The following is a 27,120-nucleotide window of genomic DNA, read 5'->3' as shown; positions in this document are numbered from 1 at the left end:
TTCACTGACCAACTGGTTTTTCAGTAGCATGTGGTTTAATCTCCACATATTTGTGGACTTTTCCACTTTTCTTTTTATGGTTGATTTCTAATTTCATATCATCATGCTCTGAAAAGATGCTTCATTATGATTTCAATCTTTGTAGATTTATTGAGACTTATTTTGTGGCCTAACATATGATCTGATCTGGAAAGTGTTCCATGCACTCTTGAGAAGAATGTATATTTTGCTGCTTTGGGTTGGAATGTTCTATATGTATCTGTTAAGTCCATCTGGACTAATGCGTCATTTAAGACTTCTGTTTTCTTATTTTCTTTTTGAATGCTCTATCCATTGATGTTACGGCATCTTAAATCCCCTACTATTGTTATATTACTGTTGCTTTCTCTCTTTAGATCTGTTAATATTTACCTTAAATATTTAAGTGCTTCTAGGTTGGGTGCTTAAATATTTACAAATATATTAGAAATATCTATTACAAGTTAATATTTGCTTTAAATATTTAGGTGTTCCTACATTGGGTGTTTAAATATTTACAAATATTTGCAAATATATCTTCTTGCTGGATTAACTCCTTTATGATTCTGTAATGCCCATTTTTGTCTTTTATTACAGTTTGTTTCAGAGTCTATTTAGTCTGATATAAGTATAGCTATGCTAGTTTTCATATGGTTTTCATTTGCATGGAATAACTTTTCCGTCCATTTACTATCTATCTACATGTGTCCTTATATCTGTCTCTTGAAAGCAGCATATAAGTGGGTCTTGATTTTTTTTTAAATCAATTCAGGTACTATATACCTTTTGACTGGATAATTTAGTTCATTTACATTTAAATTACAGATAGGTATATACTGATTGCCATTTGTTAACTATTTTATGGCTGTTTTTAGTTCTCTGTCTCTTTCGTCTTCCCTTGCTCTTTTCTTTTGTGGTTTTATACCTTTCTTTAGTGTTATATTTAGATTCCAGTCTCACTAGCTTTTGTGTATCTACTATAAGCTCTTGCTTTGTGGTTAACATGAGGCTTAGATATATCAGCTAATATATTTACCAGTCTATTTTAAGTAGATAGCTAGTGAAGTCTGAATGCACTCTATACTCTACATTTTTACTGTTTTTCCGTCACATTTTATAGCTTTTTTTTTACTTTGTGTATCTCTTGACTAATTGTTGTAACTATAGTTATTTTTGCTTCATTTAGCTTTTAGCCTTTAAGTTAGCATTGAAAGTGATGAATCAGCTACCTTTATTATATATTTGCTTTCATCAGTGACATTTTTACTTTGTTTTTTTATTTTTTTAATTTTTTAATTTTTTATTTTTTATTAAAGATTTTATTTATTTATTTGACAGAAAGAGACAGCCAGAGAGAGAGGGAACACAAGCTGGGGGGTGGGAGAGGAAGAAGCAGGCTCCTAGCGGAGGAGCCTGATGTGGGGCTCGATCCCAGAACGCTGGGATCATGCCCTGAGCCGGAGGCAGATGCTTAACAACTGCGCCACCCAGGCACCCCGACATTTTTACTTTCATATAATTTCTTGTTACCGATTAGTACCTTTCCTTTTCAATTTATAGAAAGTTCTTTAATATTTCTGTAAGTCCAGTTTAGTGGTGGTGAACTCCTTCAATTTTTACTTATCTAAAAAACTCTTTACATCTCCTTCAATTTTGAATGATAAGCTTGCCAGGCAGAGCATTCTTGGTTGGGAGTTTTTTGCTTTCAGCACTCTGAATATATTTTGCCACTCTCTTGTGGCCTGCAAAGTTTCTGCTGAAAAATCTGCTGACAGTCTTAAAGGGGTTCCTTTGTATGTAACTGATTGTTTTTCTCTACTGCTTTTAAAATTCTATTTATCTTTAACTTTTGACATTTTAATTATAATGTGTCTTGATGTGGATCTCTTTGGATTGATCTTATTTTGGAAGTCTCTAAGTTTCCTAGATATGGATGTTTGTTTCCTTCTCCAGGTTAGGGAAGTTCACAGTCATTATTTCTTCAAATAAGTTTTGTGTCCCTTTCTTTTCCTTCTGGAACCCCTATTACATGAATGTTGTTCTGCTTGATGTTGTACCAGAAGTTCCTTAAGGCATCTTCACATTTTAAATTTTTTCTTTTTGGTGCTCTAAGTGAGTTTCACCCCCGTCTTCCAGGTCACTTATCCTTTCTTCTGCTTCATCTAGTCTGCTATTGATCCCCTCTAGTGTATTTTTCTTCAGTTCAATTATTTTATTCTTCAACTCTATGATTCTTTTTGGCATTTTCTTATATTTTCTGTCTTGGTTGAAGTTTTCTATGTTCATTCATTCTTGAAATCAGTGAGCATCTTTATGATCATTACTTTGAACACTTTATTGGGTAATACTTTCCTTTGTTTCATTAAATCTTCCCCCCTAGGGTTTTATCTCATTCTTTTGTCTGAAACATTTTCCTCTCTTTCATTTTGCTTGAACCCTGTACTTGTTTCTATGAATTAGGCAAAAAAAAAACTACCCTTCCCAGTCTTGAAGGAGTGATTACAGGAAGATGGGTGTGTTTCAGTCTGCTGTTTGTGCAGTGCCCTGAGGATGGTAATCTGCCAAGAACTGTCTCTGTAATTGTTTCGGTCCCCTAGGGCCCAGAAATGCAAGCTCCTTTGGCCACCAGAGGTAGGGTCCCCTGTGTGAACTGTGCTCACTCACTGGCTTTGGTGGGGCTGAGGGCTTGGACAAGACTGCCCACCAAGTTTAGCAGAGGGGAGTCATGGGGAAATGCCAGTCTGGGCCATGCCTGCCTGCCTTCTGAATTTAGTGAGGTAGGGTTGTATAAGAGCACAGTGGTAGAGCAAGCCTGCTTGCTGAGTTTAGCAGGAGAGGGCCACGAAAGAGCACAGGGGCAGGACAAGGGGCACCAGCAAGGCAGAAAGAGAGTACAAAAATTGCAACTGCCAAAACCTGCATCCCCAGAATTCCAATAGACCCCTGCCTGTCCAACAAATGTTTTAAGATCAGCCCATGAATCTCCTTCACATATGTTCTAGATACTTTTCAACCTGCTGCTTATGTGCTCAGTTTTGGGGCAGGTAAGTCTTCACAAGCCCTTTAAGATATGAGGCCCAGTTTCCTACAGCATTTTGGGTCTCCCCATTGGTTTTCAAAGCCAGATGTTTTAGGGGTTCATCTCTTTAGTCAGATCCCAAGCTTAGGGTGCCTGATGTGGGGCTCTCCACCTTTACTCTTCAGGGATATAATATATATTTGTGAGATCCCTCCTGATCCCTTGTGAACCACCACACCAGGGGTGGAGTTTTTGGTGAGACCTCATATCTGCATCACCTACCCATCTTGATGTGGTCTTTTCAGAGAGAAGTGTTACATATATAGCTGTAGATCTGGTGTGTCTGTGGATGAGATCAGGGTCTTCCTATGCCACCATCTTGAACTGCCCCCCACATATATCCTACTCATTCTGTTTCTGTGGAGAACCATGACTAATACAATAAATGTGTGCATGTGTGAGTGTGTGTGTGTGTGTGTGTGTATCATAAACATGCTTATACATATACGCCCAAGATGTGCATAATTTTAATTCTTAGTAGAGATAATTTTTTAAAAACTCTCATATGTCATGTATTCACTGGAAAATAATTACTTTTCTAAAAGAGAGAACAGAAGTAATAAAAAATACCTAGAATACCAGCTAGGCTTCAGATGGGTTAAAAAGCCTCATGTCCCAAAAGAAAAAGGGTAGAAAAAGAGTGAAAATGAGAATGAAAGAGTATATAATATTTTCCTTAAATTTTCTCATAAAATAAAAGGGGACTGACTGAGGAAGTAATCTCTTCCAACAGAAGAATAGCAATTTGTCTAGCTCACCTGATAATATACAGTCTTAAAAGGTTTATATTCCCACTTCTCTGCAAATATGAATGGAGTTGAGAATAGAGAAGAAACCAAAAGGCAGATAAAGAAGAGAGTGGAAAAAACACATGTAGTTATTGTACAAATGATTCCAGATTACCATATTCCTTTTGCATATAAGAAGCCATGATCATTTTCCTAAATAAAGGTTACTTTTTTCCCCATTTTATTTCACCAGTAATTAATAATCAGAGTTCTTCAGTTATTATATTTAAAGGGAGAATTTTTCCTGAAAAATATTTTTGTAGAATATTGCTATACATCATACTGAGATATATACTGAAACTTTCCTGGCATAAACAATCAAATAATGAATTCATCATTTGTGGAGTCTACATATTCATGGAGAAATAGGAAGAAGAAAAGTTCTATAAGGAAAACCTTGGAGATGCTCATGATAGCTGACTTGCTTCACTCAATGTCTACTAAAGTAGCAGTAGGACAGTCTGAGTACCTGCAGTTTGACATACAGTAAAAGACAGAATGAAGTAACATCAGAAGAGAGAAGTGCTCTGTGAGTTAACAGATTAGAAACCTATATGACTTTCTAGATGAGCACTGAACAGAAGAATTAGGCTTTTGACTCTGGGTAACAAACTGAGCGTTGTGGAAAGGGAGGTGGGTGGGGGGATGGGGTAACTGGGTGATAGGCATTAAGGAGGGCACATGATGTGATTAGCGCTGGGTGTTACATACAACTAAGGAATCGTTGAACATTAGATCAAAAACTAGTGACGTACCATATGTTGGCTAGTTGAATTTAAATTAAAAGAAGAAGAATTAGACAAGACACAAGTGTAAGCCACATAAATTAATTTTAAATTTTCAGGAAGCTACATTAATAAAAGTAAAGGGGCCCTTAGGTGGCTGAGTTGGGTAAGCATCCTACTCTTGATTTCAGCTCAGGTCACGATCTCAGAGTCATGGGATGAAACACCCCCTGCTCCACTACCGTGTCGGGCTCTGCACTCAGCATGGAGTCTGCTTGAGATTCTCTCTCTCTCTCTGCCCCTCCCCCCATGTGTGTTAAATAAATAAATATCTTGAAAAAATAAAAGTAAAAAGAAACAGGAGGTGTTAATTTCTATAACATATTATTTGACCCAATAGATCCAAATTATTTTCATTTCAACATATCAATACAGAAATTACTAATGAGATATTTTACATTCATTTTTCACATTAAGCCCTCAACATTTGGTGTGTTTTTACATATAGAATATCTCAATTTGAACTACACATATGTCAAGTGCTCAATATTCACACGTGGCTAGTGGTTACTATATTAGACAGTGCAGTTCCAGACCAATGAACCTCAGCCCTGACCTGACAGACCACTGGAATCACCTGGAGAGCTTTGAAAAAAAATACTAATGTTTTAGGTCCAACACCAGAAATTCTGTTTTAGCTGGTCTGGAAGGAGGCTTAAATACTGGTTTATAAAAGGCCCCTGGATGATTGGAAACCATGATGTGATATATACTGGTCTATTTAGATCATCTCCTGGAATTACTGGGAAGTTATTATTTCTTTCACCACTATCTAACTATAGCTCTCCTTGGAGATAATGACTATGTGTGAAGATAAATGCAGACTTTCAAAGGGAAGTGGTTATCTTTGCGCTTAGTCATAATAGCAGACACATTCAGTTGATTTTGTAATCTGTACTGAATTTGGAGAGCACATCAATTAAAAAGCTACAATGTAAAAGAAATGCCATATTCTGGTATGTATCTCTAAACACTAATCACTAATTATCAAAAGCTCTAAACAATTCAGAAAGGTAGCCAAACTGTCTTGTTTTTCATTAGAACTCTGGATGATTTGTAGCACAATATTTTGGGAGATTTGCATAAGCAACTCTAATCCTGATGATGTTATTAAACCTCTCAAACCCATTTATTTTCTCAATATGGAAGTTAGAGGTTTAGAATTTCTAGCATATATAAGACTTTTCCAAAAAACATGCCTTTGTTTTCTATATATAATGTATATGTTTATTAACAAGTTCTTTAAAAATATAGATATAATCATGTCTGACTCAGCCAGTGGTTTGAAAATAGTGACACCGGCAGCCTCTAAGGGGAGAAGAAAAGGTAGAAGGCTGTGTGCCCGCTAAAGAGTGGTTTCTCTTGATTTCTAGTAGGAGAAAGTCATGGAATAAAAACATACAGGATATTAGCTAATGGGCCTTCCATTTAGAAACTACTGTGTAAAAAATTCTCATTTTATTACAGGTGCTATTTGCAAATGGGTGTATTTTTGCTTATGAGCCACCCACTTAAATGTTGTTACTCTCTTTTTAAGATAATATGTAGACCAATTTAATGAGCATTATAGTGGCAGAAATATCAAAAAGGAAATCTACATGATGCTGATTTTGGGCAAACGATTTATAATCTTTGGGCCTCAAGGGCTCAATGATAACTGGTATCTATAAGAGGATCTTCAAAACTTTGAACCTACTCTATGCTATAAAAGCTTATATGGCATGTAATATCAAAAACAATGTCCCTATAAAGATTTCATCTCATTTTCTCTGCATATCGATGAATCTAATGCTTCCAAATTTTGTCCATAATCTGCAGTACTGATATGCTGGTGCATGTCTGGGAAAGGTAAGCAAATGGTATCTTGTTTCACAAAAACAACACACAACATGATTCTTACTGTCATCCACTGTTTTTTGTTTGTTTGTTTCCTTTGTGAAAATTCTGGAAGGGAACTTACTTCCAAAACTGTACTAGATATTTAGGCAGTATTAGGATAGCTCCCTGCCCTTCTTTTAAGGGCAAATTAAGTAATGCAGTGAGTGAGGCCGCACAGCTGAGCTGGCCTGCCCTGCAGGCTAGGATTAGGCCACGTATTTGGTTTATTTCCATACAACTTCTAGCCACTGAATACCCTTCCAAAGTGCAAATCCACAATATGAAAGTCTGAATAGCAATGAACTGGAACTCCAAGAAGGCTTTTTTAAAGTGTACTCTGTTGCAAATCTTAAAAGTAAGAATTCTATTACTACTATTTCAGCACGTGCTGGCTGGAATCTGGTGATTAAGTTTTCTGTGCACAGGATTGCTCTTGGTGCAACATACTGGTCATGCTTGGAAACACAGGTCGGCCCCGCCCAAGAGCATATTCTAAATGCACTTGTGCAATGTGTCTGGTTTCTATTGCTGCTGCACAAAATGGCCACAAACTTAGTGGCTTAAAGGCACCCATTTATTACCTCTCTGTTTTTGTGGTTCAGAAGTATTGACAACACATAGAATTTATCCTCTGCACAAGGCCAAAGTCAAGGTGTTGGTTGGGCTGGGCTTCTTTCTGGAGGTTCTAGCATTGTTTACAGAATTCAGTTCCATGTGGTTATAGAACTGAATTTTCCATTTTTTTTTTTTCCTGGCTTTTTTTCCCTGGGATTATTGTCATCTTCGCACTCGCCGGCTGTCGTTCCTTTCCTTCATCTTCCATGCCAGCGGCCGTGCTTGAGTCCTCCTCATGCTTTGAATTTCTGACTCTCCTTTTGTTGTGTCTCTTCTCTGACTCTCTTTTCTCCTGACATTTCTGTTTTCCTCTGCTGATTTTAAAGGCTTATATGATTACACTCAATCCAGGATAATCTTCCTATTTAAGGTCAGTTGATGAGTATTCTTAATTCTATCTGCAAAGTCCCTTCCCAGCAATACCTAGATTCATGTTTGAGTGAATAACCACAAGATGAGAATCCTGGAGGATTATTTTTAAAGTTCCTTCTACTACTTGTAGGAACTATATTTAAGATTTTCTTTTCATTTTTACAGTGCCTTACACACCTCCACTTTTGCAACAGTGATAATGATTAAGTAAATCAGAGAAATAAAAATGTCTACCTAAATACAGCGTCAACATCAGTAGCATATACTAGTTGGTATTTAGGATTTCTATGCTCCAAGGCCAGATGGATGGTTGCCTTTCACATTGATGTGTCAGACTCTGTGCTCTAGAGTTTGTACACAGATGGAGACCACCGTACTTAATTAACTTCAGCAGTGATTCTCCCCAAATGTTGCTCATACTGAGCTATCAATGCCCTGGTGGTATGTTATATTATTATTATTGTCACTGGGTGTCACATTTATTCTTCTCTACTCCTTTAATTCTTGCCTGTCTGTATTCACACCCTGTCACAGCAGAAGCTGTATTTGCTACCCAGAGGTAAATTGCAGGACACCCTTGGGATTTCCCTTGTCCTATGAGCACCTGTTAGATCTTCAGTCTGCATCAATAGTCTTACCAAGTTAAAACAAAACAAAACAAAACAAAACAAAACAAAACACAGCTTTATTTCTTTGGGGAATTTCTGCTCGCCAAAGATTATCACTTGCCTTGTGATCATAAAGCAAACTTCAGCCACATTTTCCAAATTGCCTGCTCTACCAGTAGACCTTTGCTAAACACATCTGGACTTCTTTCTCTTCTGATTTGGCTAATGTATCACTGGTCTATGCTATCCAAGTTTTTCCTATATATGCCTAATAGAGGAGAGCCTGAAACTATCCCTCTTCACGCTTCTAGAGGAAAGGGATTCCCATTCCAGTCAGCAGCAGGGTCATGTACTGGACACACAGGTTTACCTTTCCTGTCAAGGAAAGTGAAGAACAGTGTGATGGCATTAACAAGCTCGTAAGAAGAAGCTGGGCATGTGTGGTTCAGCCTTTTATGCATTCCTCTGTGTCCTCCAATCCTACAATAATCCTACTGGAAAAGGCCTGCAGTTTTGGATGGATAAGTTCATCTCAGAGAGCAAGTATTAGAGCCAGGCTGTGACCATATACCTAGGTCATGCCATCTAAACCAGTGTAGCAGTGATGAAGCTAAGTTTGTTCTCCATCTGTCCAACTCCATGTTTATTTTCAGTTGGTTTGGAAGAAAAAGATGATAAATTATGACCCCTCAAAACCCAGCAGTATCTTATATATGCTCTTATTTTTATTCACCTCTACCCCACATACTCCATTTATTCGATTTGTGCTTTTCATACATAGGTTGTTACTTTTGTCTTTCCCAGGTGTTATAAACTCCTAGTGACTGATAATTAAGTGTCTAGCTCTAGGCTACCTGATATTTTCCTGATGCCATAGGGCAGTGGCTGACACACGGTCAAAACCCACTAAATATTTCTTAACTATCTCTGCTAAAATTAGATCTAGAGGTCTGAGACCCAAAGGCCTGGGAAATAGACAATGTCTATTTCTGTTATCAAAATAATTATTTTATCAGCCTTCTACCTCAGCTTAGCTTGAATTTTCTCTCTAGGTTTGGTGAGAATTATTTTGCCAAACTAGTTACATTTCTCCCCATGCAAATGGAAGTAGGAAAAAGAGATCAAAGATTTTGTTATCAGAGTGACTTTTCTTTTTTCCTCCATGGAAAGAAACTTTATCAAATCTGATAACCTATATATACATATATATATATATGGCTTCATATATATATATACATATATATATATATATACACACATATATATCCTTTTGTAGAGGATGAACAAATGTATAAATTCTATTTTATTTATTAGAACAACATTTAAGAAATACTAATCTTGTTTAATGAACTGACTGCATTAAAAATAATCCTTAAGTGTGTTCTCCAAACACCTCTTAACAGTGTTGCTGCTTTAATGTGAGTACATCTCTATGGCTCTGTTCTGTACAGCATTGCCCAAATTGTTTTATCCTGAAAGTTTTTAACATAGCATGTATTACTCTTTGTAGAAAAATGAACACATACATATATGGAAAATCTTAAGCACATAACTTCACTAGATTCATGGAGCTTCTTTTAGAATATCTTTAACATCTGGAATTGGTTCTATAGAAGTTCCTTATACTCTATGATCTTTCCATCACCATAGGTTTTTATTTTGTAGGTTCTTATCTTCACAAATGTAATGATTAGTAAAACTTCAGTACCAGCTTTTCACATTCAATGTTTCATATTGTTAAATATATTCAAGACCTAAAACCAGCGTATTTCCAGAGTTCCATCATTCTTCTTGCCAAGAGTTTGTTTTAGTGCTACTTCAAACTAAAATTAATTATATCAGAGTTTAAATCCCTCTAAGAAACTAATCCTAATTTCATTATCCTTTTCTTTACAAACTTGTTTGCTTTACTTGAGGCAGTCGTGATTCTGTTGATATTCTTTAACGCAAATATCCAAATAAATTTCAAGGTCTAAAACTTGATTGCAAATATTTCTCCTTCCTCATAATGTCTTGTGCTGAGAACATAGCTCGTGTTGTATCAAGAAATAAAACTCTCTAGGAGTTTCTCAGGAGTTAAAAATAATTGTTTGGACTGGGGAGAAAAAGAAAAAACTCAAATCTTAAGACATTGTACTTACATAGCCAACTGTCGTGGCATCCATATTAAACATGTGACTTTACTCAAATTAACTTTTCACCAAGTGTTGTATAATTTAATAAGTACTTCACAGAAATGAGATATCATGGAAAGAAAATTGGAGCTGGCTATTTAGAAATACTGACATTACTAAAGAATGCAAAGTATGGGTAATTACCATACTTATTTCAACAATCTGGACTCCACGAGCATATTTCATAAAATGCTTTACTTGGAAAGACTGTAATTCTCAAAAATTGAAAAGTTACACAAAAATAAGTGGAAAGTACAAAAACACCCACACAGTACCATGAGCTTCACTTCCTACACATCTTTAGTGTAAGTGAAATTCATTCACAGAAAGAAAATAAAACAAACACTTAGAATTTAACTTTGGTATATCTTAGCAGGTTGAGCTCAAAGTAGAAATTGATTATCAAATATTGTCCTCTCAAATCACAAAAATTTCAGATGCATATGTATATTCAGTGGCAGCTGTCAAAATGTGGTTGTCAATTACTCAATTCTGTTGATTTGAGTTATCAAGAGGTTCATTTGTAGAATATCGGAAATGTCCTTCAAGCAATCACCCCAAATATTGCGTGTCTGTTTACGTTAGGCAGTTTTTTAAAAAAATCTATCAAAAAATGGATAAGTACTCCTTGATTGCGTGTGGTGTACACCTAGTTATTTTATGTTGTCAGTTGATGTTACATTTCTATATTGCTGTGACGTTTTAACATCGTGGTTAGCCATGTTCATATGAAACCTGAAGATTTACAGATGTGTTTCAAATGGGAATGAGCCTATGGAGAATGCAGACAGAAAAATAAGATTCTTCTTTGGTAAAAGGTATAAAAAGCCTGTAATGTGAACACATCTCAAAAGCACTGTTCCTAATAGCATCGCCTAAATGCTTTTATCTTGAAAGTTCTTGATATAGCATGCGATACTCAGAGTTTGAACAATATGGCTTCCTAGTATATTTTATGAGGTCATGAACTACATACCCTATTTTAAATGTGGTAACAGTATAAAATGTTATTTACAAATCAGTTGAAGACTGGGAAGCATTTACCAAAAATTATGACTTTAAAGTATTTAAAACTGTAGTTTTACCTTTGCTCAATAATTGGCAACTTCGAACTTAATGCTAAAGTTACAAGTTAGATACACTAAATTCGTACCATTCACATGAGAGGAATGCCTGCCCTTCTATGTGCTATAGCCATCATGAATGTATCTAGAAAGTCTAGAAGTGATTTTAGGTTATTAATAAGCAAGTTAAAAAGAAGGTAGTCATAAGTCATCATAGATCCACATATGGCTAGAAATTGCTCACTGATTTATTCACTTATACATTCATGGGACAAGTTTTACTTAGTTATGTACATTTTTAAGTTGAGATTTTAACAGGGATTATTGAAGAGTCACATGAAGATATGAGAAGTAATACAAAAATACCCCCTATACACATTGCCCAATTTTCTCTGATGCCAGCATTTTTTAAAACTATAGTATAATATCACAAATAAGATATTGTCATTGGTGCCATCACCTATTTTATTCAGATTTCCTCAAGACAGCTTATAGTCATTTGGGTATGTGTGTTATGTGTGTATGTTTATTAAGCTCTCTACAATCTTATTAACTGTGTAATTTTTTAAATCCACCACTGTAGTCATGATAACACTACTAACAATATAGAATGCTTCCAACACCACAAGGAACCTTCCTCTTGCTTTTTATTCTCATACACACTCTTCTTTCACCTGCCCCAACAACATCCCTAACCCTAAGAATCAATAACATGTTCTTATTTCTAAATTTTACTATTTCAAAATTTTTAGATAATAAAATCCTATAGTATACAACTTTCTTGGATTGGTTTTTTTTCATTCAGCACAATGACCTGATATTCATCCAACTTGTTGCAAATTTAACCATTCCCCTTTAAACAGAATAGTATTCCATGGCATGTATGTTCTACAGTTTATTTAACCATTCACCTGTTGAAAGACAGCTGAGCTAATTCCAGTTTGGGGCTATTACAAATAAAGCTGCAATGGACATTTGTATGTGGGTTTTCTGTGAATATACATTTTCATTTCTCTGGAACACATACTGAAGATTGCAATTGTTGGGTCATATGGTTAACTGCATATATAGTTTTATAAGAAACTATGAAACTAATTTATAGAGTGACTGCATCATTTTAAATCCCCACCAACAATGTCCAATTGATCCATTTTCTGTGACTCTCCACCAGTATAAAGGTATAAAGACTCAGGGTAAAGAGCACTAATAAGGCCCTATCTGCCAAGTTTATAATCTGGCCAGACCAGCATTTTGAAGGCTGAAGGTGACAGTATATTTCTACTACAGGACCATGGGACAAAGGAAGCTCATTTTCAGAGAGAGAGAAGACAATGAAAGGGACATGAGGAGAGAAGCAGTGACTACAGCAGAGAGAAAATTAACAGCGGCTCAATCTTGGACCCAGGTATTTTTTCAGAAAATGTGTGCTGCCCTTTCTGTAACCTGGATTTCATAAGGTATTTCAGTATATTTTACTCTCTTTATCTAGCTAACTTCTATAGCTCAACACAAATCAAACAAATAATCCTTTCTAACACGCTAAGTGGTAAAGAGTGTAACTATGGGTTATGGTACCTAAATTAAGGCTATTTCCTGAAATACACTGAAAACACCAAGGTGCTAAGGACTCTAGGATCAGGCAGATTTGAACTGGACTTGAATCCTGGCTCATAACATATGTTATCTATGGCTGTTGTAAGGATTAAATAAAGCTTATTCCTAAATGATTTATTATAATGCCTGGTGAATATGACAGCATATTGTTTCTAAAATAAAAATGCTTTACAAAAAAATCAGATGTACTATTGTTAAGCAAGAAGCTTTCATGCATTTTGGATGAAACTGCCCATCAACTGCGAAGTCTATATTTAGGGAAAGGATGGTATTGACCTTGGAGCTGAACCTAAAAAAAAAGGCGTAATTAAAAAAATAATATTTAATATTTAGCATAAAGATTATCAAAATTTATTTAGTGATTTATGAAAGAAAGATGGGAAAGAACTGCTGGTAGCAATTCCTGATATTAGTAACGTGTGTGTGTGTGTGTGTGTGTGTGTGTGTGTGTGTGTGCACGCGCGCACGCATGTGTGTCTATGTTTGGGAGAGTAATAAAAAAATAAAAAGCCCTCTCCCTCTCTTAAATAGAAGGCCCCTTAGTGTCCAGTTTGATGGTTCCTCCCCACTTTCCATCCTCCTCACTCTCTCTCTCTTCCATCTTAGGCCAACACCACTAGTGACTTATCAAAGGATCCCCTTCAACTACAAAATGTATTCTCCCTCTAGGGGAATTCTGGTAAATAAGATCTTCTCCACCTTATTGTCTTTCAAAGATATTCTAACACTCCTTATAGATTACAGCCCTGGGCAATTGTCCAGCTGACCTGTCCTATACTCAGTCTCTGGTTGCCCTTTTTCAAGATAGAATGCTTGCTTCATCTGTTTCCAGTCAACAAAGAAATCTTGACTGTTGATTAATACAGGTAGATTTGTCCTCACAAATACAAGCTCACCATTCACCACCATTCACAGTACTCTTGAGATAACTCTGGAAAAGAGTTATTTGTGTCTCTTATTTTTCTTGAATTTTTAAGAATTTGTATTTCATGAAGTATTCTTACAGTAAATCGGTCATGGAGTGGCCAAGTGCTCTTAAATATTTCACTATTTGAAGGAGGGTTAAAGAAATTACAGTTGACCCTTGAACAACATGGGAGTTAGTGTGTAGATCCCCAGGGCAGTGGAAAATCTGTGTATAACTTTTGATTACCCCCAAATTTACCAGCTACTAATAGTGTAACACTGACCAGAAGCCTTATGAATAACATAAATAGTAAATTAACACATATTTTGTGGGGTATATATATTAATACTGTACTCTTACAATAAAGTAAGCCAGACAAAAGAAAATGTTATTAAGAAAGTCATAAAGAAGAGAAAATACATTTACAGTCTGTACTGTAAAAAGTCCACATACAAGTAGGTCCATTCAGTTCAAACCTGTGTTCAAGGGTCAACTGTAGTTCCTTCAGCTTGTAGAACGTAGGTGATTAAAACTTTAAGTTTTGACCATTAAATGATATGATAGCTTAGAATTATCACAACTGGTAAATATAGTGTATTTTTATTTTTTATATATTTCTAATCTATTACCAATTTTAAGTATGGTAAATACCAAAATGGTGATGTTCAGCAACTAATAAAATGTCTCAAGGTAAAATGAACTTGACTGGAGATAAGGGAAAACAATGAATTGCACGGCCAAGTTTGATCTATTATAGTATTTCAACTGTAGTTTTTTGTGGCAGAGGGAGCAACTGTTTATTTCTTGTGTTCTCATCCAAACTCATTACAGTGACATAAACTCTTGAATTTATAATCAAATATTAGCCAGCATTTCCAGTCCCAGCCTACTCCTCAGAGGCTATGCTCTGGACAAGTTTCTCAGGATCTTCTACTCTGACCACTTTGCCATAATAATATGCTGCTTTTGAGGGGGTTGGAGGTAGGTGGGCAGAAAAAGTGTGGCAAGCACCATTTTTTTTAGAATAGTGGGCTTCTAGTATCTGCCACTGTTCCTTCCTTTCAGTCCTCCAGTGAAGGGATACCACCAGTCCTCACTCTTTGATCTCATATGTTGGAACACACACTTTCCCTTAATTTTTCAACACAGGGCAAAGAGCCAGAACACTTATGATAGCAGGCTATCACAAAATGGAATCAAAAGGCAGACAACTTCTGGGGCACCTGGGTAGCGCAGTTGTTAAAGCGTCTGCCTTCGGCTCAGGGCGTGATCCCGGCGGACCGAGATCGAGTCCCACATCGGGCTCCTCTGCTATGAGCCTGCTTCTTCCTCTCCCACTCCCCCTGCTGTGTTCCCTCTCTCGCTGGCTGTCTCTCTGTCACATAAATAAATAAAATCTTTAAAAAAAAAAAAAAAGAGGCAGACAACTTCTGCAATGAACCATGTATCTGTATACAGATCCATTCTCATGACTGGCTGAAAATTCTAGTCTTCCTGCCCCATGTGACCAAGACCTGCTCCCCCATCACCAAATGTACCACTATGCTTTCAAACACAACCTAAACCCATTATCAACACCTGAAATGGGAATCAATTCTTAATTCTTGTCCATGACCATTTCATGTTCTCAAATTAACCTTGACAGGATGCTGACAGCAGAGATTTCAGGGTGTAAATAAAGCAAGCAGATGGAAATACAACACAGATATAGATTATAGACTCAGGATTATTTTTATGTTAAACCCGAACATAAACAAAGTATCAGTGTATGAATCCAGATTTTTTTAAAATCCTGTTCAACCCCTGTAAGGGTGAAACTCTTACAGTCCACTCTCAGCCACATTTACCTCACTGAACATAAACCACAGAAAGAGAAAACATGCTTATAAATTTAAGTAGATAATTTTCGTTGAATATAAGAACACTACGCATGAGACGAAATGATGCAATAAGAAAATGTATGCTGGGAATTTTAAGAACTAAATAGCTACATATTTTTCGGTCTTTCTTTGCCCATAAGCTAAGGAACTACAGATGAGAATGTCCAAGATTTTTTTACTTAAGGTCTCTTCTATAATAACATCCACATGGATAATACCACTTCAAAGCATTCATATTATCTTATAATCAAAGTGTGATCTACTGTCAAATGCATCCGTTAAATAAGAGCTGAAACTTATATACATTTTGCCATAAAGAAGCTAAAATAAAAAAGATTCTAAGTATTTTATCCAAGGTCATTCTAATTTAAAAATGGACTAAGAATAAAATCATGATATTTAATAGATGTCTGCCCGCCTAAGCTCTCAATATTACAAAATCTTTTAATTGGTATTAATAGTACAACAGAGAGGGACAATTCCATCCTCCCTTGCTGCCTAGTACAGATTGCATTTTATTAGTCTTGAAGACATTTAAATGGTTTGAAGTGATAATTAAAATGTTTCTTTAATATGTTCTATTTTATTCATTATCAATTGATTCAAGGTCACATTGCATTGTCCAGTGCTACATTCCACACTCTAAACATTTTTCTATTCCGCTTTATACCCTGGAAATATTTATAGCTTGTTATACTTTCAATATTCCTTGGAAAATTCTTTCTAGCAACTTATTGTAATCAACTTCAAAGGGGCTTATGATCTAACAGCACTTCCCTTAATTTGGTTACACAAGTTCATAGTCACAAAAAAATTAATAATGTATTAAACAGTTGTTTCATAATTCAGAGGCACAGTTTAGCTTATTTAACTTGGAAAACTGACAGTCGTACCTTTCTTAAGAAACAAATTGTATTATAGCTTTCAGTTGAATTCTTCTTGACAAGGTATATGAACAAGAAGAGATTAAAACACTTGTATCCCATTATGATATGCAGTTTACCTTTAACTGAGATAATTTTGCAGTCAACCAATTTCTATGCACATGAATTATTTGATATTTTATCATTTGGGGAGGGTCTTCTTATACTGATAGGCTTAGCTCTCTGCCACGATATCCACTCAATCTCCTACCAGCTGACAAGTTCTTATGCTATCCCTGACTTGGGAATAAGTACCTGGAATGGGTACTGAATAAATCAACATAATTCATAGCTGCAGGATACAGTACAGGTTAGTTATTTGCAGACTCATAATAATGTTGTGCCCTGCTCCTAATAATCAGGTTCTTATTCAGCTCTCTGTGAGCAAACCCCACCTGACAATCTAGTTTGCTTGCTTGTGCTAGAGTCCCAGACCTGATCCCCTGGCCCGACATGACAGATTCAACAGAATGGCTTTAATTTCTATCAAGCACTGAAGTCCCATCTTTTCTAATGCCTGGTCACAGGAAAACTGTGCAAAGACATTGACAAACACGTTTCATAGATAACACTCTATTTCTTCTTGGATGCCAGAACTCCCCCTTGCACATGTTCCTTCCTACCCTTTAATTTAAACCTCAATTTTGCTGAAGTTTTCCCCAATTAATGGGACAATTTGTGTTTTAACATAGCAATATTTTGGTTCACCTGTGCTATGTGTCACATGCATGCAAACAAATATATAATCTATAACATATCTTGTTTCTGTTTCCCCTATTTTATTTTTTGTAGACAATTATAGGGTGATTTTTTTTTTACAATATTACATCAATTTTATTTTAAAAATCTAGATTAAATGTAAATTTTGTCAAGCCATCTGATTTAGCAGGTTCTAAATTCCATGCAAAATTACTATATAGTCCTTGATGTAATAAAACTAAGAAAACAAAAATAAAAATAAAAACAAAAACAAACTAAGGTAGTAAAGCAATTAAGTCAGCAAATAGTCAATTATCATGACAAAATTCTCAAAGAAGGTCTGATTTTTGATGAAGTAGCCAAGGCACACTAAAACTTGGCTTTGGATTTCTGCATACAGTGCACTCTCATTACGAGTTCCTAGCACTTGGAATTTGTTGCTTTCCGATTGGGTAGTATCTTTTCTTGGGGCACAAAGTCCATCTTGAATGATATGGTTCTTTAATACCTACAGTTTCATATCTAATTACTCAGCAGAGAAGGCAGATAATAAAATAGTTCATAAGCAGATACATGTTTCAGGTTATCCATTTCTGAAATGAGGATTACTACTCATTTTCAATTTATTTTAGCAATATACATTTCTTTCTTTCTTTCTTTCTTTCTTTCTTTCTTTCTTTCTTTCTTTCTTTAGTTGACACACAATGTTACATTAGTTTCAGGTGTACAACAAAGTGATTCAACAACTCTGGTTGTTATGCTACCTTCAGAAGTGGTAGAGCAATTTATTTTCATTACAAAGCCTTTTACCTCCCAGAGGGTGTTAACCAAGAGGGTTCTGATGTTATGTAAAATATGATTTAATTTACAAAAAGTCAATATACACACAATTGACTATTTTACATTCCCCTGCTTTTTGCATTTGTTGGATTTAGTGACAATGTATTAAATGCAAATTCTCTTATTTAGCCCAAAAGATCCTTAACAATTATCTATATTTCCATTACTCCCTAGTAAGTTGTTTTGTTTTGTTTTGTTGTTTTTTGCCTGTTATATGTCTTATTGCCCTTATCCTTTTTTTTGCCCTGTCTTGGCCTACCATACCTGTACTCATATTTCAAGATGAGAAGTCTCAAAATGGCAGCATCTTGGCAAAACGTTCCAGCACTCCCCTGAGCAGAATTAATTGCTTCATTCTTATGACTGCAGACTCTGTATTTAGATTACAGTACAGTATACTATATAGTATGATTATAAGGGAAAATATTTTCTAGGCTTCCTGTTTGTAAATTATAATACTTAAAAACATACAAGTATTAATTCTAGAGTTAACAAATTAAATACAAGGAAAACTAAAGATGATGAAATTCAAATACCAGGAGTAATTCAACTTGCATTAAATCACTGTTCACAGTGCACTCACGGTACTTATTACTATGGCCCAAGTTCCTTGGAGTCTTAAGAAGAGCCAACTGTCCCAGAACTTTTCTTTGTCAAAGCTAAAACCAAGTTTGGTTCATTAAGTGAATCAAACATTATTTAAGCTCTGCTTGGTATAAAAAAGCTTCAATTTGAGGGGCGCCTGGGTGGCACAGTGGTTGAGTGTCTGCCTTCGGCTCAGGGCGTGATCCCGGCAATCTGGGATGGAGCCCTACATCAGGCTCTTCTGCTGTGAGCCTGCTTCTTCCTCTCCCACTCCCCCTGCTTGTGTTCCCTCTCTCGCTGGCTGTCTCTATCTCTGTCGAATAAATAAATAAAATCTTTAAAAAAAAGCTTCAATTTGATTTTAATATTCAATAATTATCAGTATCTTTTTTGAAAATTTTCTAAAAATAATGTTAAAATTCTGAGAGATGTACATTAATATGATTTTGGCTTATTAGATATTTATTAATACCTTGTACATTCTAAAGAAAGAGATATTGGCTATCTCCTCATCCATATGCAAATTATCCCTTCACAATTTTAATAAGACATTATTTAATATCTATAATAATCTGAGTTAACTGCAAATGTTATAGATACCAAACCAAGCAGTACTCTATATAATTCCATTGGGTTCCTACTGAATGAATCAGTGCTTTTATCCTTTTATTTAATAATCATTACAAAAAGAGTTACATTATCTCCAATTTATATGCCGAGAAACTAAGGTATAAATTTAAAATAACTTGGATTCCAAATTGTGACAAAATCAAAAAAATTATTAAGCATGACATTTTATGTTGCAGAAGCATATAACACATAACACAGAGTCATAAAAAAATCAGTATTTTAAAAATGGATTCCTTAAAAAAACTTGTCATAAGAATTTACTGGAGATAGTATTTCTGATGCCATTAAATGTTCAAACTTAGGGCTATGTGACATTTTACCGTGCTGCAGGGGTCTGTCTGTTAAGGTCATAGCAGCATTGTAGAGCATAATTAGCTAAGAATAATTACGTGAATCAACTATAAAGTGGGCTGAATTTTGTATTTCCATATATAACTGTAATTTAAATAGTTGTTGAATGTAGTTTGAAGAGTTCAGTTATAATAGAAGTTTCCAAGACCCAATTTTCAACTTTACTTATTTATTTTATTTTTTTTAAAAAAAGACTTTATTTATTTATTTGAGAGAGAGAGAGAGAGAGAACGAATGGTGGGAAGAGCAGAGGGAGAAGCAGATTCCCTGCTGAGCAGGGAGCCAGACATGGGACTCAGTCCCAGGCCCCTGGGATCATGACCTGAGCCGAAGGTAGGTACTTAACTGACTGAGCCACCCAGGCACCCACAATATTCAACTTTATACTATGAAAATCTATTCTATCAAGACATAAAATTGAACTTATTAATACGTATAAACAAATTTACAACTATCATGTGGAATTCAATGCACTGCAAGTTAAAACATACACAAGATAATCATCATTCTATCATCCATATACTCTTCTAAACACCCTTCATTCATTTAATTTACAGTTGCTAATCACCTACTATGTCCAAGAAAACATAGCAAATATTTTATGTGACATGAAATTGGATAAGCTGCTAAGAGTACTCTTAAAGTTTCTGGAAACTTTAAAGTTTCTTTAAAAATTAAGGATTTGGGAAATTACTGTTGAGTAATCAAATGTATGAATATAGGTTATTTATTGTGTTGATTGTATTTCATTGTTATTCAATTTAAATGAAAAAAGTAGGCTCTATAACATCATTATTTATTAAAAACTCTCTAAACTTAAAATAAGATTTAAGGATATAATCTACATAAGAAGCAGTAGGTTTCAAGGATGTTAATGCGCTCAGAATGACATGAGAAACTTAAGAAATTATGTCTCTAGACCATATTCCAACATATTCTGATTCAGTCAGTCCACAGTAGTATCCAGGCACTAATGTAAATTAAAATATAATTTTAAAGACCCACAATTAAAAGGTCCACAGTTCTGATATACTGAGTATTTCAATACTCAGTTGTAAACCTCTTTTATTAGACACTTCTGATTAAAATGTCTGAAAATATATTAGAGAAAAAAGCTAATGTTCAGTTCTAATATTAAAATATATTTAAGTTTCATCAGCAGGTAAAATATTACAAAATCCACATCATTAATGGTACATTATGTGAACAAGAAATGGATGTCTTCCCATCAGAATTTTTAGTGAATGTGTGCACATACATTCATACACATGAACATAAATACATGTATATATGTCCATAGGAATACTTAATTTTTATCAAAACATCCATTAAATATCTCACATGTCTACTATTACAAAGAATCATGCATGTGCCTATAAAAAGGAAATTAGAAATTAAAGGGTATAAAGGAAAAATGGAAAGTGGAAGTAACTGTCATCACAGGATCAAGTTCCACATTAATGTAAAAACTGTAGTCAGGAGAGAGCTACAACAGTTCCTTGCTATGCATAACACCCCAAAAAGTAATTAAGGAAAATATTTGCCAGATGGCTGTATGCAATGATAGCAATAAACTGGCAACAAGCCAATTTTTCTAAAATCTTTTACTATATGTTAGAAAGCAGAAGTATCACCAGCCTGACAAAGGTTATTTCAAATAAACTGGACAATTTCATTTCAGTCTATGCAAATATTCAGGGTACAATCTAAGGGGTCCATTTAACCTTAGTGCCAAGTTTAGAGGGTTCTTTATCAGGATTTTGGCTGGAATCCAGATCTGATTTCCAGTGTGGCCTTTTTTCCAGTTTTAAAGATTACCCCAGGTTTGAAAATGTTATTTAAGAAAAATAAATGAACAAAACAGTCTTCCAAAGAACTCTCTATCCTCATTGATTTATATAAATTATGTACACAAGGTTATAGAGTGTTTATTATCAAATATAACAAAGCTATTGGAAATCTCAAAGATAAAACATGCCCATAAAAATAATTTCAGCAGTAACTATCTTGAGCACCATAAATATACATTTTATATTTTTATTATGCTGGCATGGGTCTCTGTGAATAACTGCCATGCTTAGATGTTAGAAGTAATAGTTATCAAAGTCAGAGCTTAAAGCTAAAATTGTAAGAATCAAGAAAGACAGTAGTAAAATCACTTTTAGATGAGCGTTCCGACTCAGTAAATAAACACATTTCAAATTTGAAGATGGAGCACTGTAGTAACCAGAGGTCAAAGTAACCAGCTATATCAGGAAATACTTGCTAGTACACTAGCAAGTGTACAAATACTTGCTAGACACTTAATGAATAAGTGAATGACTTTCAGTGTTAAAAAAATGTCAAATATTGTACAACAATCTCAAAATCTTTTAATGATTAATAAGAAGAAACACAAACAAAAGTAACTGATTTTAAACTGGCATGGTCCAAAGAAAGAACTCAAAAAATAAATGCTTAGTAAATGTAACTTATAAATAAGCCTCTACATTTATAAATCAATCAATTCTGAATCCCAGTGATGCAACAAAAATCAATTTCTCAATATCAATACATTTTCTGAAGGAATTAGGACAGCCATTAAATTTGATTTGTTTCAAATACTGAGTATTACCCCCAGGCAAAGTCACCTGTGAAACCCTCACACCGTTGTGTGGTCTAGGCTTTCTACAACAGGACAGCATCTCCTCATGTTTTCTACTTCCTTATTCATTAAATATCGATTGAGCATCTACCATGTGTTAAGAAATGCTCTAGACTCCTGGGATTCAGGAATGAATAACACAAAATTTCTATCCTATAAGAAATCATACTGTTGGAGGATATTATGGGCAATTTCAAACTTACTCTGAGATCATTTACTGTATATATGAAATGATACTTCCCAAAAAAACTTGAAACTGGCAAAATAAATGTCATTAAATCCATGTGTGAAAAGTTTGTACAGCTGACTCTTACGAGCTTTCAGAAAATTATTCTAGAGTATAAAGGCTAGTTTTTCATTTCCTAGGTGAAATACACAAGGGCAAGTAAATAAATAAGCAGATCTAGAGCTAGTTATTAACGAGAGAGACAAGAAAACCAAAACAACAAAAGAGATAAAGACCATAGCTATGAGGAGCCATTTTAATTTAAAAGTCAAATTACTCTCACAGGGGGATCCTTAACCTTTTTTTAATTTTTTTGAAATTTTTGTGTCAATGATTCATTTGACAGTCTGCTAACTCTGTTTTCAAATTATAATTTAAATAAAATATAAACATTAAATACATATAATATGTACAGTACAATTAGATTGTATTATGCATATTATATATAACTATATATTTATATATTGCATATAAATATAAATAAATAAATATAAAATTAAGTATAAATTAAAATAGAATTCAAAATACTAATTACATTTAAATAAAGTTCAATTCATGAAATCACTGGTGTTCTTGGACCGCAGGTTAGTTTGCCCAGTTCAGTAGCCTCTGTAATTGGAGGCAAAGAACTGGTATTCATAGTGATGACCAGAGAAGCAAATCATTACATCCAAAATGCTCTGATTAAAAGGTGGGAAAACAGTACATATTCTAGAAAGTTACTTCTCTGAAACTGATCCACAGCTTCTGCCTTCAATCAATGGAAACAGAAAATCTGAGGGTAGGTATATCTCCTCAAAGGATTTAAAAATTCAGGTCAGGCATGAGAACCACTGCTTTATACTATCTACTTCACTGCAATTGTTGGAAACATTTTTTAAAAAATATACATTAAAAACAACTGAGGGTGAACTACACTGTGTACCCAGTTTAAGGACCACAGATATCCATTTAGTGAATGTTGAAACTGCCTGAGTCTTCCAGTTTTTTTCTCTTTTTCCTGGAATATGCTTTTGTTTCCCTTAATTGACTGTATGAAGATATCATTATTGTCCTTTTTGTGTCAGGGAAATGTCTGTGGTCATTTGTTGTTACTGAGCCATTTTTAGGTTATCTGCGCTGAGATCCTTAGGTGGTAAACTTACTGTTCTAGAATTCTGGCCTTCTAATCATAGGGGATGACATCTGTCTCATTAAGAGAGGCATTCCTGGCTAAAATGGAATGGGAGCAGCGTAACTCGAGATCATGAACTTGGAGAGTTGTCTTTGTCTTTAGGTCCTGATCAACTATTTCAATCAACCCAAAAACAAGAGCCTTGAAACTAAGGCTATAATCACATTTGTAGTCTTAGTTCCCACATCGTCTAATATCAACTCATAAGATAAACTATAAGCATATATGGTAAAGAAATGAAATAAAAATGGGAGTATTGTTTTACTATGGAGGTCGGCTTAATTAGCTGCACCTATAGTATCGATTAGCAACAGAAGATTACATTATGTTATTCCAGCAAACTGCTTAGGAGGTGGAAATATACATAAAATCATGGAATGTATTCTTCAATCATTTACTCATTACTATGCACTCCGATACAGTTGTAGAAAATAAGATCTATAGACACATTACCACTGAACCTAAAAATTTATAGTCTAAAGTTAGAAGACTGTAAGATAAGTGTGTGTCATGTGCATACACACACACAATTTAAAAGGCTAATTTTATTTCTCAAAGAATCAAAATGTTGCTGAGAGGTTTGAGGTTCAAAGAAGTGAAGGACCACATTAATTAGATTGTTTGTAGAACAATCATATTCTGAGGCTTTTCACTAATTTAGCCAAATCATAACCTGATAAACAGAAGATAGCATTACAAATCAAACAGCAAATGCATTGTGTAAGACGTGATCTGCATTTTCTGTGTGTCTGATTCCCTGTTCCACAGTGACCAGAAAACTCTAAGGCTTTACAAATTGTACCTGACGGTTTTATCTGGCCACTTATTGTTTCCTATCCTTTTAATCTCTTAGAACTGGAAAAAATAATAGCTGGGAAAACTACTAATGAAAGACAAATGAGGATTTCAGTTTTCTTACTGGTATGATGTTGTCTCATTTGGAATTCTCAGAATCCACTCCTGAGGGTTGATGGGCTACGTGAGTCATGAGACTTCTGAGAACCATCCGTCAGTGCTTCCTGGTATGAACTAAGTGTTCACCCCAGTGTAAGTTCATTTCATTGTTACACAAAGTAAAGCACCCCTTCTCACATTTTCTACTTATCCTTTCACGGTACAGTTACTAGGGCTCAAGCCAGGAATTCATGGCATAGTTATTGGATCTATCAGCTAAGTTAGTCCAGTCTCCACCCCGCCTTGGTTTGTTTTCTCTTTCCTCTACTTTTAGGTCTGCCTCCTTGAGGATTTAAAAAAAAAAAGAAAGAAAAAAAAAAAAGAACAGTTTCTTATTAGAACCCCCTCAAATTTGGGGGGGGCAGTCTTGATGTAGTGGCAAAAAAAAATATAGTCAGTTAATATGCACACCAGTAAAAATTATGAACAATTGAATTATCTTAGAGTTTTATTTTCTTTTTCAATGGCCATTATCAGACTGCATAAGTCACTGTATAAATGCTGTGGGATATTCAAAGGGTCAGGCTCTAGCCTTGAAGAGTTTTGTCTAACAGGAGACACAAGATATGACATAAACAGCTTACGATAAGTATTTTCTAGGCATTTTAGGCAATCACATAACAAAAAGATGAACTTGTATAATAAAGCTTTTACAAACTATCTGACATATACTTTATCCTATTATACTGCAAACAGTCTCTATGCAGTATATACGTGCATTTTTTGTATATGTTAAATTCATGTTATTCTTGTTCTCTATTGGGGTCATGAAGTAAGGTAATCCAGTTTATTGGGGCCATCTTCTGAATAAGGTCACTAAGTTCAAAGTTAAAGGTGGAATGTTAACTTTCTATGTTAGCATTCCTTTTGTTTTATTCCTGAAATAATAGTAAAAACACTTCTTAATGCTCCATTTTGGTGTCTGACATTTATGTTCATTAAGAAATTATGTATCAAGTATTTGTTATATGGGGAGCTCCGTGCTGTTGACTGAGGTATACTGCATATAATATACAGAGGAGCACAGGCAAGTTTATAGCCACAGGCAGGAGCCTTAAAGAATACACTGCTTTTTTCTGCTCCATCTCCTCAGACCAGTAGTTATTATTAACAGACCTTGAGAAGAAAGTTAATCTTGGGGACAGGAGACAGAATGGTAAAAATTCTTTCTCCTCCATTGCTAGCCTTGAATGACCAGTGTTTGATTTTATTAAGTGAACCAGCAGGTTTCCATATAACTTCCAAAGCATTTTAATTCATCTTTCTATAGGGTCATTCTCTATTCATGGTATGAATGTGCTAATTCAACTAATTTTTTTTATATAGTTTTCTTTCCTGTAAAATACATTCTGGCTACATTGAAAGGACATATTATTTTTCTTTGTATTCTGTGTGGTTATGCTAAATCAAAGTAAATGCAAAAGAGAGACTTATAATAACTTTAATTGCATTAAAATGCAAATAGATGGAATAGAGTTAACAATATTAAAAGTTGAAAAAGGAGAGATCTCCAAAGGGAAAGTATGTGTAAAAAAAAATAAGTGAATTCTCCTTGGGTATATGAGAAGCAGCTGAAAAAATTCTAAAGAATACATACATACATATGTGGGGGGGAGGGGTGATGAAACAATAAATACTGATAAAGTATTTTCATATACATTAACTCCCATGATCCTCACAAGAGTGTTATGAACCAGGTAAAGTGGAAAGTATTCATATTAGCGTAATTTAACAGTGTAAAAGACCAAGGCATGTGAAGTACGACTTACATCCCTAGCTGCAGTAACTATGGAGACAACCTTCAGACCAAATCTTTTGTCACCAAATGTGCAATGCTTCCACTTCACCAAGCCTAACTGATATTTCAGTCCCAAGTTAACCGTGTTCAAGAGAGGTTTTGATTTTTCTCTCAGTATTTTCCTGGCAAATTCCTCAACTCAGTCTACTGTATGAATTTCACTGACCTTCATCATTTCTATGCTGACAACTCCTTAGCCATGCAGTTGGAAGGAACTTGGCAAAGTATATTCCTTACACAAAAAAGTGCAGAAATAATTTGCATTAGGTTTTGTATTGTCATATTTTAGTTAGAAAATGTCACACGTTATTTAGAGTTTAAGATTTGAAATCCCTGAGTATTGCTTTATTTCTATTCTCCCTCCCTTTCCACACATGACTTTATGCATTGAAGATGTAGCAACAGTGAGAGTCTTCCCTTTTGGTTGTAAAACATATTTTGTTTGCCTCACATTATATTTTGATTAAGTTTGTCTGTTTGTATGTTTTTAGAGGAGACTTGTGCTCTCCAGCTT

At 34.9% G+C, this 27,120-nt stretch overlaps 1 protein-coding gene across 2 annotated transcripts in view; it reads right to left on the bottom strand.

Moving 5' to 3' along the window:
- Positions 1-27,120, bottom strand: part of NCAM2 (neural cell adhesion molecule 2) — a 506,926-nt gene that overhangs the window by 277,485 nt on the left and 202,321 nt on the right. The gene's annotated exons all lie outside the window — the stretch shown is intronic.

This window comes from Ursus americanus, chromosome 4, assembly GCF_024610735.1.
Source record: "Ursus americanus isolate L20-20 chromosome 4, mUrsAme1.1.p, whole genome shotgun sequence".
Lineage (NCBI taxonomy): Eukaryota > Metazoa > Chordata > Mammalia > Carnivora > Ursidae > Ursus > Ursus americanus.
Note: the sequence above shows the minus strand (reverse complement) of the source record. Positions and strands in the feature narration are given on the sequence as shown.